Below are 14049 nucleotides of genomic sequence, written 5' to 3'. Positions count from 1 at the left end.
ACCCTAATAGGGGCGAGACCGCTTCAACCGTGCTACTGTCAATGAGACAGGGGCGCCGGAGCGCAGCTGTTTATGCAGTCGACTTCCGCATCGCGGCTGCGAGATCCGGCTGGAATAACGCTGCCCTCCGCGCCGCCTTTGTAAACGGACTGTCTTTGGTTCTCAAGGAGCACCTGGTGGCTAAGGACGAACCGCGGGATTTAGACGGGCTTATCGATCTTGTCATACGGTTGGACAACCGGTTAGAAGAACGTCGGCGGGAACGAGACGAAGGGCGTGGCCGGGCACGCGCCGTCCCTCTCCCTTCCGGTTCCGACCGCGCTCCGCCTTCCCCACGCTCCACGGCCCCTGCGCTCCGTGGGGTCACAGCTCCCCCTACTGACGAAGCTATGGACACGAGTAGGGCAACATTTAGGGCACCAGCTGCACAGAGGAGACGGGCCCATGGAGCTTGTTTTGTTTGTGGTGCACTAGAGCACCATGTGAGAGACTGCCCCGAGCGGTTACAACACCAACGCCCGCCCCTAGAGACTGGGCTAGGGGTGGGCCGAGACATTCACGTGGGACACACCCACATTGCTACACGACTCCCAGTCACGATCCTGTATGAGGATTTAACCCTGAAGGCCCCAGCACTGGTGGACACGGGCACTGAGGGGAATCTGTTGGACTGCAGATGGGCCAGGGAGATAGGGCTCCCTCTGGTGGCGCTTACCTCGCCTGTGCAGGTTCGAGCGCTAGATGGCTCCCTGCTCCCTCCGATCACACATAAGACACCACCTGTAACGCTGGTGGTGTCAGGAAACCACCGGGAGGTGATCGAGTTTTTTGTGACTCAGGCCACTTCCCGTGTGGTTTTAGGCTTTCCCTGGATGTTGAAGCACAATCCCCGGATTGATTGGCCGTCCGGGGTAGTGGTTCAGTGGAGCGAGACCTGCCATCGGGTGTGTCTAGGTTCCTCGGTTCCTCCCGGCTCCCAAGCTAAGGAGGAGGTCAGAGTCCCGCCCAATCTGGGGACGGTGCCGGTGGAGTACCACGACCTTGTCGACGTGTTCAGCAAGGATCTGGCGCTCACACTCCCCCCCCACCGTCCGTACGATTGTGCCATCGATTTGGTTCCAGGCAGTGGGTTCCCGTCCAGTAGACTGTACAACCTCTCACGGCCTGAGCGCGAATCAATGGAGACCTACATCCGGGACTCGTTAGCTGCCGGGTTGATCCGAAATTCCACCTCCCCGATGGGCGCAGGTTTCTTTTTCGTGGGTAAAAAAGATGGCGGACTTCGTCCATGCATCGATTATAGGGGGCTGAACGAAATCACGGTTCGCAACCGATACCCGTTACCCCTGTTGGATTCGGTGTTCACGCCCCTGCATGGAGCCAAGATTTTTACCAAGCTTGATCTTAGAAACGCGTATCATCTGGTTCGGATCCGGAAGGGAGACGAGTGGAAGACGGCATTCAACACCCCCTTAGGTCACTTTGAGTACCTGGTCATGCCGTTCGGCCTCACAAACGCCCCCGCGACGTTCCAAGCCTTGGTTAACGACGTATTGCGGGACTTCCTGCACCGGTTCGTCTTCGTATATCTAGACGATATACTCATCTTTTCTCCGGATCCTGAGACTCATGTCCGGCATGTACGTCAGGTCCTGCAGCGGTTATTGGAGAACCGGCTGTTTGTTAAGGGCGAGAAGTGTGAGTTTCACCGCACCTCTTTGTCCTTCCTGGGGTTCATCATCTCCCCCAACTCCGTCGCACCTGATCCGGCCAAGGTTGCTGCGGTGAGAGACTGGCCCCAACCCACAAGCCGTAGGAAGCTGCAACAGTTCCTCGGCTTTGCGAATTTCTACAGGAGGTTCATTAAAGGCTACAGTCAGGTTGTTAGCCCCCTGACAGCCCTGACCTCACCAAAAGTCCCCTTCACCTGGTCGGATCGTTGCGAGGCCGCGTTCAAGGAGTTGAAACGGCGCTTCTCGTCTGCACCCGTTCTGGTGCAGCCCGATCCTAGTCGCCAGTTAGTGGTTGAAGTGGACGCCTCGGACTCAGGGATAGGAGCTGTGCTGTGCCAGAGTGGGAAGACCGATAAGGTCCTTCATCCGTGTGCCTATTTTTCCCGCAGGTTGACCCCGGCTGAACGGAACTATGACGTCGGCAACCGAGAACTCCTTGCGGTGAAAGAGGCTCTTGAAGAGTGGAGACACCTGTTGGAGGGGACGTCCGTGCCATTCACGGTTTTCACTGACCACCGGAACCTGGAGTATATCAGGACCGCCAAGCGGCTGAATCCCAGGCAAGCCCGCTGGTCACTGTTCTTCGGCCGTTTTGACTTCCGCATCACCTACCGGCCCGGGACCAAGAACCAGAAATCGGATGCCTTGTCCCGGGTACACGAAGACGAGGTCAAAGCGGAGTTGTCGGATCCACCGGAACCTATCATCCCGGAGTCCACTATCGTGGCCACCCTCACCTGGGACGTACAGAGAATCGTCCGGGAGGCCCTGGCACGAAGCCCGGACCCCGGGACTGGACCAAAGAACAGACTTTACGTTCCACCAGAGGCAAGAGCTGCAGTCCTGGACTTCTGTCACGGCTCTAAGCTCTCCTGTCATCCAGGGGTGCGAAGAACCGTGGCAGTTGTCCGGCAGTGCTTCTGGTGGGCGTCCCTGGAGGCCGACGTCCGGGACTATATCCAGGCCTGTACCACCTGCGCCAGGGGCAAGGCCGACCATCGCAAGGCTCCGGGACTGCTACAGCCGCTGCCCGTGCCTCATAGCCCCTGGTCCCACATCGCCCTGGATTTTGTCACGGGCCTCCCGCCGTCCCAGGGAAACACTGTGATCCTCACGATAGTGGACCGATTCTCCAAGGCGGCCCACTTCGTGGCCCTCCCGAAGCTCCCAACGGCCCAGGAGACAGCGGACCTCCTGGTCCACCATGTCGTCCGCCTGCATGGGATACCATCAGACATCGTCTCCGATCGCGGTCCCCAGTTCTCCTCGCATGTCTGGAGGAGCTTTTGCCGGGAACTGGGGGCCACGGTCAGTCTCTCGTCCGGGTATCACCCCCAGACCAACGGGCAAGCAGAGCGGGCCAATCAAGAAATGGAGCAAACACTGCGTTGTGTGACAGCCGCGCACCCGGCGGCCTGGAGTACTCATCTGGCCTGGATCGAGTACGCCCACAACAGTCAAGTGTCATCAGCCACCGGCCTCTCCCCCTTTGAGGTGTGTTTGGGGTATCAGCCCCCATTGTTCCCGGTGGTTGAGGGAGAGGTCGGTGTGCCCTCGGTCCAGGCCCACCTGCGGAAGTGCCGTCGGGTGTGGCGTGCCGCCCGTTCTGCTTTGTTGAAGGCCCGGATGAGGGCGAAGACCCATGCAGACCGGCGGCGGACCCCGGCCCCTACGTATCGCCCCGGGCAGGAAGTGTGGTTGTCCACGAAGGACATCCCGCTAAAGGTGGCCTCCCCAAAACTGCAGGACAGATACATAGGACCGTTTAAAATTCTCAAGGTCATCAATCCCGCCGCAGTGAGGCTTCGGCTTCCAGCCTCACTGCGGATCCACCCAGTATTCCATGTGTCAAAGCTCAAGCCCCATCACACCTCGCCCCTCTGTACACCCGGTCCGGCACCACCTCCTGCCCGGATCATCGATGGCGAGCCGGCTTGGACAGTGCGCCGGTTGTTGGACGTCCGACGGATGGGCCGGGGCTTTCAATATCTGGTGGACTGGGAGGGGTACGGTCCCGAAGAACGCTCCTGGGTGAAGAAGAGCTTCATCCTGGACCCGGCCCTCCTGGCCGACTTCTACCGTCGCCACCCGGACAAGCCCGGTCGGGCGCCAGGAGGCGCCCGTTGAGGGGGGGGTCCTGTTGTGTGGGCCGCTGAAGAGGAGGTACTGCTGGCCCACCACCACCAGAGGGCGCCCTGCCTGGAGTGCGGGCTCCAGGCACCAGAGGGCGCCGCCGCCTCACGTGAGCAGCTACGGTGACAGCTGTCACCCATCACCTGAGACAGCTGACGGCAATCATCTGTGGGGTATATCAGCAGGACGGCACCTCCACCTCATTGCCGAGATATCGTTTCTACCTACGAGGTAACGTATCAAAGCTGACGGAGTGTATCCTTTTGGATTAGTGTATGGCTTGTGGATTACTGTTCCAACGAGAGGTGGAGGTAACTTCCCTGCTGTTCGGAGTCTTGGGTGCAAACGCGCCCCCATCTAACTGTTCTTTGTTCCTCGCCAGCAGTACCAGGTCCGACACGTGGAGGTAGTGGCCACCTGGGAGTTCGGGACTTGGCGGCTCCAGTATTTCCGGGGTCCTGTGGCGGAGGAAGCCGTGTGGTTCGGGTCTTACCTTGGAGAGGCGTCTCCTATCTTCGAGCCTGCCCACACGACACTTTTGTGAATTGACTGTTGTCCATTTCGTGATTGGTTGTATTCGTTGTGCACGTTCACAACAGTAAAGCCTTGTTATTTGACTTTCTCCATTGTCCGTTCATTTGCGCCCCCTGTTGTGGGTCCGTGTACTGACACTTTCCCAACAGTGAGGACAAGTTGTAGCTGCTGCCCGGGAGCTGCTGCAAAAAACCGTGGATGAAAAGCTCGCAGCTCACTTAAAGTGGGCAGTTCAGTCTTCCTGCCCACGGACCACGTTTAATGCTGCTATCGACCCACAATGCAAAAATAATAGTAACGCACAGTGACTTGGAGAAGTAACTTTAATCTGATTACTGATTTGGAAAGATTAACGCGTTAGATTACTCGTTACTAAAAAAAAGTGGTCAGATGAGAGTAAAGCGTACTAAGTAACGCGTTACCGGCATCACTGATTGTCTGTGCTTGTTTTTTTTTTTGGTATTTGATGTTATGAGTGTATATATATTTTTTATGGTAAAAGGTGTTGGTATTTATAAGCTTTGCTTCTGCCTACACCCTTTCAGCTGCACAAAACTGTGAAACTGTTTATGAGTTTTTTCTTTTCAGAGGTTTTTGTTAAGTATGTGTGTGTGCTGAATAAACTCATTCATTCAAATTACTTTTTCAGGGAAAACAATAAAAATCTAGTACTCAAATCCTCAATCAACACTCATACACACACACACACACACACACATATATATATATATATATATATACATACACACACACACACATGTATATATATTATTATTTTCCAGCTATCAAACACAAAGCCAAGAAAGAACACAGACTTTGTGGGTGGAGGTAATCACTTCTGAAAAAAAGAAAAAAAAAAAAAAAAAAAAAAATATATATATATATATATATATATATATATATATATATATATATATATATACGTATACAGCATGATCCCAAATTGTGCTATTAGTTCAACACTCTGAGGTGGGACACTGAGCTAAAACAGACTGGCTTTGGCATAGATTAAAGACAGATGAAACAGAACTATGTGGTCTTGGACAAAAAGAACACATCTGGCAAGCTGAGTCAAATGTTTCTAGATGCCAAACTCTACAAATATATTTGGCAAAGTTTTCTTGTTCCTCTCCAGCATTTGCACAAATAGCCAACAAATATGGGTAGAAAAATTAGGTGGTTCAACATGTAGGCAATCACACTTACATCACATCAACAACAGAAAATATTGTTTTCATAAACTAGTATTGCTTACATCAAGAAACAGAAAGGACTGTTCTCTTTTTCTGAAATAGCCCAAACAAAGCACTATTTAGAGCTGTATTCAGCTTTGTGTGTGTGCGTGTATAAAATTGAACTACTGAGCCAAGTGACTTTATCATTTGACGCAAGTGTGTCAAAGATAGCCCCAAAGTGAATGCAGATTCTATTGTACTTTATCAGTGACAGACCTTAAATAATGTCTAATTTGGATAAAACAATCTAGTTTCACTGATTTATCTTGAGTTGGTGAGTAGAACAAAAATGTGACACATACTCATCAGCATATTACTGTGAAAAGATGCAACTGATGATTACCAGGATCACTCCTAAAATTTTACAGTCCTGACAGGCCACTGACCCAAAACGGAGGGTTGCTGGGCCTAGAAAGTTTTAAAATGACACTTTAAATAAGAAGCATCAACGGCAAACTAAATGTTAATTGTGTAAAGTTATTGATGATAATTCATGACATAAGTCCTATATAGGCCTTCAGGCCTACTGGTCTTGATGCTTATCCCTGGATACAGATGAAGGCCTACAACTTCCCTTGGATGTAAACACCAATGTGACACAGCCAAGGCCGGTAGACACTTTACAGCTGGGTGGACTGAGACAATGCAGATAAAGTGTCTTGTCCAAGGACAGTTAGATACATACTGGTAGAAGAACTCCTTATTTGGCTGACCTATCTGCTCTTCATGAATGTACTTAATGAGTTTCATGATAAAAGCAGCAGCAACATCATGCCAAAAAGACCGTGAAAGTCGCATCATGATTACGTCGTGTAAATGTTTGAAAATTAACAGTGCAAAGCCAACATTAGCTAAACATTCCCTAAAAACAGGCTATTTAAAGAAACATGTTTTATCAGGAGAAACATGTTTGAAGTAGAACAAGACAATCTCAGGGGAAACAATGAAATTGCTTTTGCCTTTAATGGTAACAGTCGGGAGTCGGCGCTATATGTGATAAAATCCATCCATCCATCTATTTTCTATACCCGCTCACTCCAATTAAGGGTTAAGGGGGCGGGGAGCTGGAGCCTATCCCAGCAGTCATAGGGTGTGAGGCAGGGTACACCCTAGACAGAACGTCAGTCCATCGCAGAGGTAATGGAATATGACTGAAACTACATTTTTGCAAAGGGAATTGATTTGCATGTTACACCAATTCTTCTTAATTCCTTAAGCTGTCAAACTAAAAAACCCAGTAAGAATTTCTATTTAATTTCCATTTTTGGAAACTGACAACTTGGATCACAATGCATTTCCTCTGTTCTCATTATGAATTAAATTTGACTTGCAATATTTATCAATGATCCGTTTAACCTTCCACACACCTCTCCTGTCTTCCCCGCCGTGTTTGGACAAAAACCTGTTTGAATGGAAAGGAAAAGCAACAGATTGTTAACAGCAGACAGAATGTTGTAGGCAAAGAGGTATTGCTGCTGCTACATGAATGTTAGGGGAAATCCTGGGTGGGCCCTTGGAAAATACTGGAAATACTCATTTTGACTCATCCATAAAACTTAGCTCTCTCTTCATATTCTTGCTCATTCTGCTTTCCAGCTTCTCTGCAGTTTGGCTCACAGACCAACATTCCCAAGATAATGGACGTATTTCTTTGGACGCTGCTTCATCCTGACTTTTTGTGTCATTCCAGAATCCGCACATATTTGTTTTCCTGTTTCTCTGTCAAACGTGTTGAATGTTGATTTGTGTGCAAGACACACACAGACACACACACACACACACACTGGGTGGAACTGCACTTTTGCATAAATATTTCCACAGTGATGAAGACAGTTTAGATGTCTGTGCTCAGAGTTCCATGAATGCATCATCAGAGCTACAACGATCTGTTCAGAAAGCAGAAGGTTTTCTTTGAGAGGACCCCAGAGGTGCCCAGGGATACGCCGCACCCTTAAAACATGACTGAGACATAATGAGTTGCATATGAGCTGTTACATAAATGAATTCTCTTGGAGTCATATCAGAATATGCCTGCAGAAACATGATCAGCTTGAATAATATGCATTTCCTTTCAAGAAAAAGCCACTCTAACACAAACCATGGTTTTACCACAGTTTGGGGTGACATAAGACATAAACAAGATTTCTGCAGATCAATGCTGACTGAACGGTTCCAAAAAGACTGAGGAGGAGACTTTAAATACAAGCTGCATATGAATTCTGAAAAACTGCTCCAATCTAACAATGATGCGCTATTGTTTTGTGTTTTATACGTTTATTACATTTAGTTCATTCTGTAGAGATTTTAGGGCTCAATACATTTGACTAGCAATAGCATACGTATCACAATACAATATATACCCAATACTTGAGAAATGCAATTCCATAAGTATTGCAAGATATTACAATGTGGTGTATTGTTTGGTTTTGTAAGAGTAACCATGGAGAAAAGTTAATTATATACACTATAAAAACGCCAAAGAACACTAATTTTTATATATATATGAGTAGAGTCTCCAATTGGGAGAATCTACTGGCAGAATTGGAGACTCTACCAGTAGAGAGTCCAATAGGACTCCAGTAGGACTCTACTAGTAGAGACTCTGATTTTACCAAGCTATTCATTGTCATGACAAGATATCTAAACATCAAATGACAGCAATATCTTACTGTGGAAATTAGAAAAAAAAAAATAAAAAAAAAAATATATATATATATATATATATATATATATATTATATATATATATATAATATATATATATATATAATATATATATAGATATATATATATATATATATATATATATGAACATTTAATGGATACTCAAACCTTTCCATAAGTTGTAGAATGACTCCACTGTAATTACATCAGGTTTCTGCTCAAGTAGTCACTTCTCCTTGCACCCTTGAACTCATCACTGGTAATGCAACAACTCACAGCTGACTGACATACGGCAGGGCTTCCCAAATCACTTCCTGGATGGTGCCTGCACTGCATGTTTTCATATCTACCTGCTCTACTCACACCTGGTCATTTAATTTGGGTGTTTCCCAGCTCATCATCGGCTGAGGATGGCTGTGCGTGGAGCAGGGAGAGTGGAAAAGAGGATTAGGTAGATAGGTTGACAGTGAGACTGTCTGATCTCCCTGTGTATTTCTTTGGTTGAATACAATTCTGCTTTAATCATGCATCATGCATTTGGGTCAAAGGATCCACTTCACCTGTCAGATTAGTGTTTCTTTGGTTTCATGATTACCTTTTCTCTAATGTCACTGTCAGAACAAATTTTGACCATTTATATTGTAGGTCTGGACAACGACTGTCAAAATAAGATTAGATTATTCTTTATTATTGTGTTTTTGTACAATTTATCCCTCCTTAGTTGTTTGCTGCAGCTTGTAACTTCTACTATTCTGCCTATGAAAAAAAAAACTGCTCCACTTATTGGTTCTGAATACAGCAAATTGGTCTCTGCAATTAAAATAAATCAAATCTCATAGGTGGTTAACTTTGGTAACCATGGTTACAACAGAAGTGCAATGTGAAAAAGGAAGGACCATTTCTACAGTTTAAATTTCGATTAGAACATCTTTGTTGCTAAATGCCCCACCCACATCCTAAAACCTCCACCCATCACAATACTTTTACATCAAATTGATATTAAATTGATGCACTTGCCTCCTATCCATCCAGCCAAACCAACTTCTACAAGTATTACAACCCCTGGCAAAAATGATGGAATCACCGGCCTCGGAGGAGTTCATTCAGTTGTTTAATTTTGTAGAAAAAAAGCAGATCACAGACATGACACAAAACTAAAGTCATTTCAAATGCCACTTTCTGGCTTTTAGAAACACGATAAGAATCAGGAAAAAAAATTGTGGCAGTCAGTAACGGTTACTTTTTAGACAAGCAGATGGAAAAAAATATGGAATCACTCAATTCTGAGGAAAAAATTATGGAATAAATGAAAAAAAAAAAAGAACGCTCCAACACATCACTATTATTTTGTTGTACCACCTCTGGCTTTTATAACAGCTTGCAGTCTCTGAGGCATGGACTTAATGAGTGACAAACAGTACTCTTCATCAATCTGGCTCCAACTTTCTCTGATTGCGGTTGCCAGATCAGCTTTGCAGGTTGGAGCGTTGTCATGGACCATTTTCTTCAACTTCCACCAAAGATTTTCAATTGGATTAAGATCCGGACTATTTGCAGGCCATGACATTTACCCTATGTGTCTTTTTGCAAGGAATGTTTTCACAGTTTTTGCTCTATGGCAAGATGCATTATCATCTTGAAAAATGATTTCATCATCTCCAAACATCCTTTCAATTGATGGGATAAGAAAAGTGTCCAAAATATCAACGTAAACGTGCATTTATTGATGATGTAATGACAGCCATCTCCCCAGTGCCTTTACCTGACATGCAGCCCCTATCATCAATGACTGTGGAAATTTACATGTTCTCTTCAGGCAGTCATCTTTATAAATCTCATTGGAATGGCACCAAACAAAAGTTCCAGCATCATCACCTTGCCCAATGCAGATTCAAGATTCATCACTGAATATGACTTTCATCCAGTCATCCACAGTCCACGATTGCTTTTCCTTAGCCCATTGTAACCTTGTTTTTTTCTGTTTAGGTGTTAATGATGGCTTTCGTTTAGCTTTTCTGTATGTAAATCCCATTTCCTTTAGGCGGTTTCTTACAGTTCGGTCACAGACGTTGACTCCAGTTTCCTCCCATTCGTTCCTCATTTGTTTTGTTGTGCATTTTCGATTTTTGAGACATATTGCTTTAAGTTTTCTGTCTTGACGCTTTGATGTCTTCCTTGGTCTACCAGTATGTTTGCCTTTAACAACCTTACCATGTTGTTTGTATTTGGTCCAGAGTTTAGACACAGCTGACTGTGAACAACCAACATCTTTTGCAACATTGCGTGATGTTTTACCCTCTTTTAAGAGTTTGATAATCCTCTCCTTTTTTTCAATTGACATCTCTCATGTTGGAGCCATGATTCATGTCAGTCCACTTGGTGCAACAGCTCTCCAAGGTGTGATCACTCCTTTTTAGATGCAGACTAACGAGCAGATCTGATATGATGCAGGTGTTAGTTTTAGGGATGAAAATTTACAGGGTGATTCCATAATTTATTCCTCAGAATTGAGTGAGTCCATATTTTTTTCCCTCTGCTTGGTCTAAAAAAGTAACCGTTACTGACTGCCACAATTTTTTTTTCCTGATTTCTTATAGTGTTTCTTAAAGCCAGAAACTTGCCATTTGAAATGACTTTAGTTTTGTGTCATGTCTGTGATCTGCTTTTTTTCTACAAAATTAAACAAGTGAATGAACATCCTCCGAGGCCGGTGATTCCATAATTTTTGCCAGGGGTTGTATAATGCCAGCAAAGAACGTGAGGAATGCAGTGTCCATTTTTTGTCTGGACACTGTTGTATGTCAGCAGTTTGCATACACACTCTCACACACACACTATACATTTTTCAAATTAAGTATTATTAACAGCTTGTCAAAATTTAGGGAAAAAAAATAGGAATGTTTTTTCCTAAATGTCTGTCATCACTGTATTGGTGACTGAATTTACTGAAAGCGGTGTAGTGTCACATGTGACACATATACATGGAAACTGACACAAACATATCAAATGTCTTTGTCTCAACATTAGACACACACACACAATGATATTAGACACTGTCGCCAGTGTTCAATAATTCAGTGAGAGGGACTACTGTGTGCACAAAATCTGGACCGGCACTGAATACTAGCATAATAGAAGAGAAAAATAGCAGACAACCAGACATAATGTTTCATACCATAAAACAACCTGGTACAGAACATCAGAGCCATTTACTCATTAATTATCCCCTACTGGGCAGTGTAGGACGTTACAATCTGCTGTGTGTCTGTCCATCCATCCAGGTGCACTGTAGGTCTCAATGACCGCTTAGCGGATTTCCTTCATATTTGATATGGCATTTATAGCGCACCCTAATCTGATGGCCATCTGTACAAATTTTTTATAAATAGCACTCCAAGTGCATGGATACAACTAATTTTTTCAGTCATTTTGCTATATGGAATAATCATTCCATAATTGTGATGACATTAGTACCCAGAGTTCTGGTATTAATTACTGGCACCTGATTTTTTAGTACAGAATTGTATTTCATATAGTGAAATTTATACCCAATCACACACCATTTTTCCGAGTCCACAAGTAAATGGACAAATAAATATAAAGACTATTTTTAAATCCAAATCATCAGTAAGAAATACAAACAGTATTGTATCGTGTCGTAGGCAGTTCTCAAAAACTGAGTAACCCTGCAAGAAGGCTGGTGAAAGAAGCCACCAATAAACCCATGACAACTCTGAAGGAATTACAGGCATCTGCAGATGTAATTTGAGAAACTGGTGATAATTCAAGTTTTGCATGTTGCTTTGCCATTCACAGCTTCATGGTGGAGTCGCCACAGAGAAGGATTTTAATACAAGAAAACAAATCAAATTGAAGCTCAAGTCTCCCATGTGTCTTTTGTCATGTCGGTGGTCATTTCATGTGTGGGTTTTGTATTTTTCATTGTATTCATGTTTGGGTTTTTGTTTGTTTGTCTGATTTGTGTTTTTCTGACTGCAAGCTCTTGTCTTGTGTTTGGTTCTGGGTGTGTCTTGTCCCTTTTGTTTGCCACGCCCTCTTCCTGGTTGTTCTCCCACACCTGTGTCTTATTTTCCCTAATCACACCCTTCTGTCTTTGCTAGTTCGTTGTTTCTCGTGTCTTTTGTTTCAGCCTTTTCTTATAGTCCTGATCTCGTTTTTGCCTTGCTGTGTACTGAACCTGTTGCCTGTTTTGACCTGTCTTAGACTCATGATTGGATACTGTTTGCTGATTTTGGCTTGCCTACCTGTGTCCTGACCTTTCTGGTTTTCAGTAAACCCTTTTTACACTCTAAACCTCTGTGTAGTCTTCGCTTTTCTGTCCAGCCTTTTTGGGTCCAGGCTCTGACATCTTCTGGAAAACTGTTGTAGAAAATTCACACTTTTTAAGAAATCATTTTCCTGTACCACTGAAGCTGTATAACAGACAAAAGTTCCACTGTGCATAGTTACTCCAATTACAGCCAGATTAGAGCAGCCTATAACTATTCAGAGTTGGTCCTGGGTGTCTTGGTAGCTTCCATCACTAGTCTGCTTCTTGCACAATCACTCAGTTTTTTGAACTTCCCACTCCAACAGATTCATTAGCAATTACCATACTGTTTGTATTTCTAAGATGAAGTCCAGAAAAAAAATAGTTACATGGACATGTTCATTTATACATCCCCTGAATTGTCTAAATGCTGTAAAAAAGTGATGTTTGCATTCACAATAATCCTTATATTAATGTGTCCAATTATTTTTAATGTTTGAAGATGAGGGAATTGTGTATAAAAATAGATTATATGGTCTTGTTCAACCCCTTGAACTCAAGATAAAATTCAACACTATAAGCATATCTTGATTGCTTCATTTCAACTGTACTGTGTTGATGTAAAGTAGAGTTGCAACTAACTTATTTTCTAAATGCTCAATTAGTGTTGAGCTGATTTCCATAATTTTTGCCAGGGGTTGTATATGGACCGGGAAAGGGCGGTTTAAGTCAATGGAACTGACAAAAACGTGTGTGTGTGTTGAACTTGATCTCTCACATGGTGGAACAACTGACAGCAGTAGCAGCAGGTGACAGACAGCAGAGGGATTGTGTAGCGAGCAGCACTTGTGTTCACTGCCATCATCACTCATTCAGCTCACATCATTAATTTGTATTCACTACTGCTGCTGCTGCTGCCGCCTTGGACTGCACTTCCGTTTGGGTAAATCACCCTACATGTTGGACTCAAAACAGCCCCACAAATCACTGTCATGCACTGGACACTACAAAGATTCCAAGAATTTTAACGCAAGTGAAACACGTTCGCCCGTGAGCTCTGCTGGACTGTGTTACTGTTATAACACAGTTATAAACACCAATTAAGCGAGAAAAGGAAATTATTTATTTATTTATTTATTTTTTACCTTTTCAGTGGATAAACGCAACGTTCATCTGGAAATGTAGATCCAGTCACACAAGATTATCCAACGTCTTCGTTTGGTGATGTGGTGGCGAAGTTTTTTTTCTCTTCCTTCTTCTCGACACACTTTTCGCGCTACGCTTCCCGCAGTGTCGTAGCCATTATACTCGAGGGGGGATAGAAAAATAAATTATTCTAGCATGAATGTCGAGAAAAGTGTCTGAGTTTCTGAGCGTACTTCGCAGAAGCTGTCACAGAGTTAAGAGCATAGAAGAGTCGCTGCTTTCTGCTCTCCATGGCCGACACACAACAGCGCCACCACTTTTTCCAAAGCGTTTCA

General features: G+C 44.7%; 1 protein-coding gene across 2 annotated transcripts in view; it reads right to left on the bottom strand.

Annotated features, from left to right (window-relative positions):
* The window catches only part of dnmbp (dynamin binding protein), a 77105-nt gene extending 63263 nt beyond the window's left edge, over positions 1-13842 (bottom strand). For both annotated transcript variants that reach the window (XM_034194755.1, XM_034194756.1), the window contains exon 1: positions 13714-13842. The gene's annotated coding sequence lies outside the window, so the exon portion shown is untranslated. The remainder of the gene's footprint in view (positions 1-13713) is intronic.
* Between the last annotated feature and the right edge of the window lie 207 nt (positions 13843-14049).

The sequence above is a fragment of the Thalassophryne amazonica genome, chromosome 18 (assembly GCF_902500255.1).
Source record: "Thalassophryne amazonica chromosome 18, fThaAma1.1, whole genome shotgun sequence".
In the NCBI taxonomy this organism is placed as follows: Eukaryota; Metazoa; Chordata; class Actinopteri; order Batrachoidiformes; family Batrachoididae; genus Thalassophryne; species Thalassophryne amazonica.
This window is presented reverse-complemented; position numbering and strand designations above follow the sequence as displayed.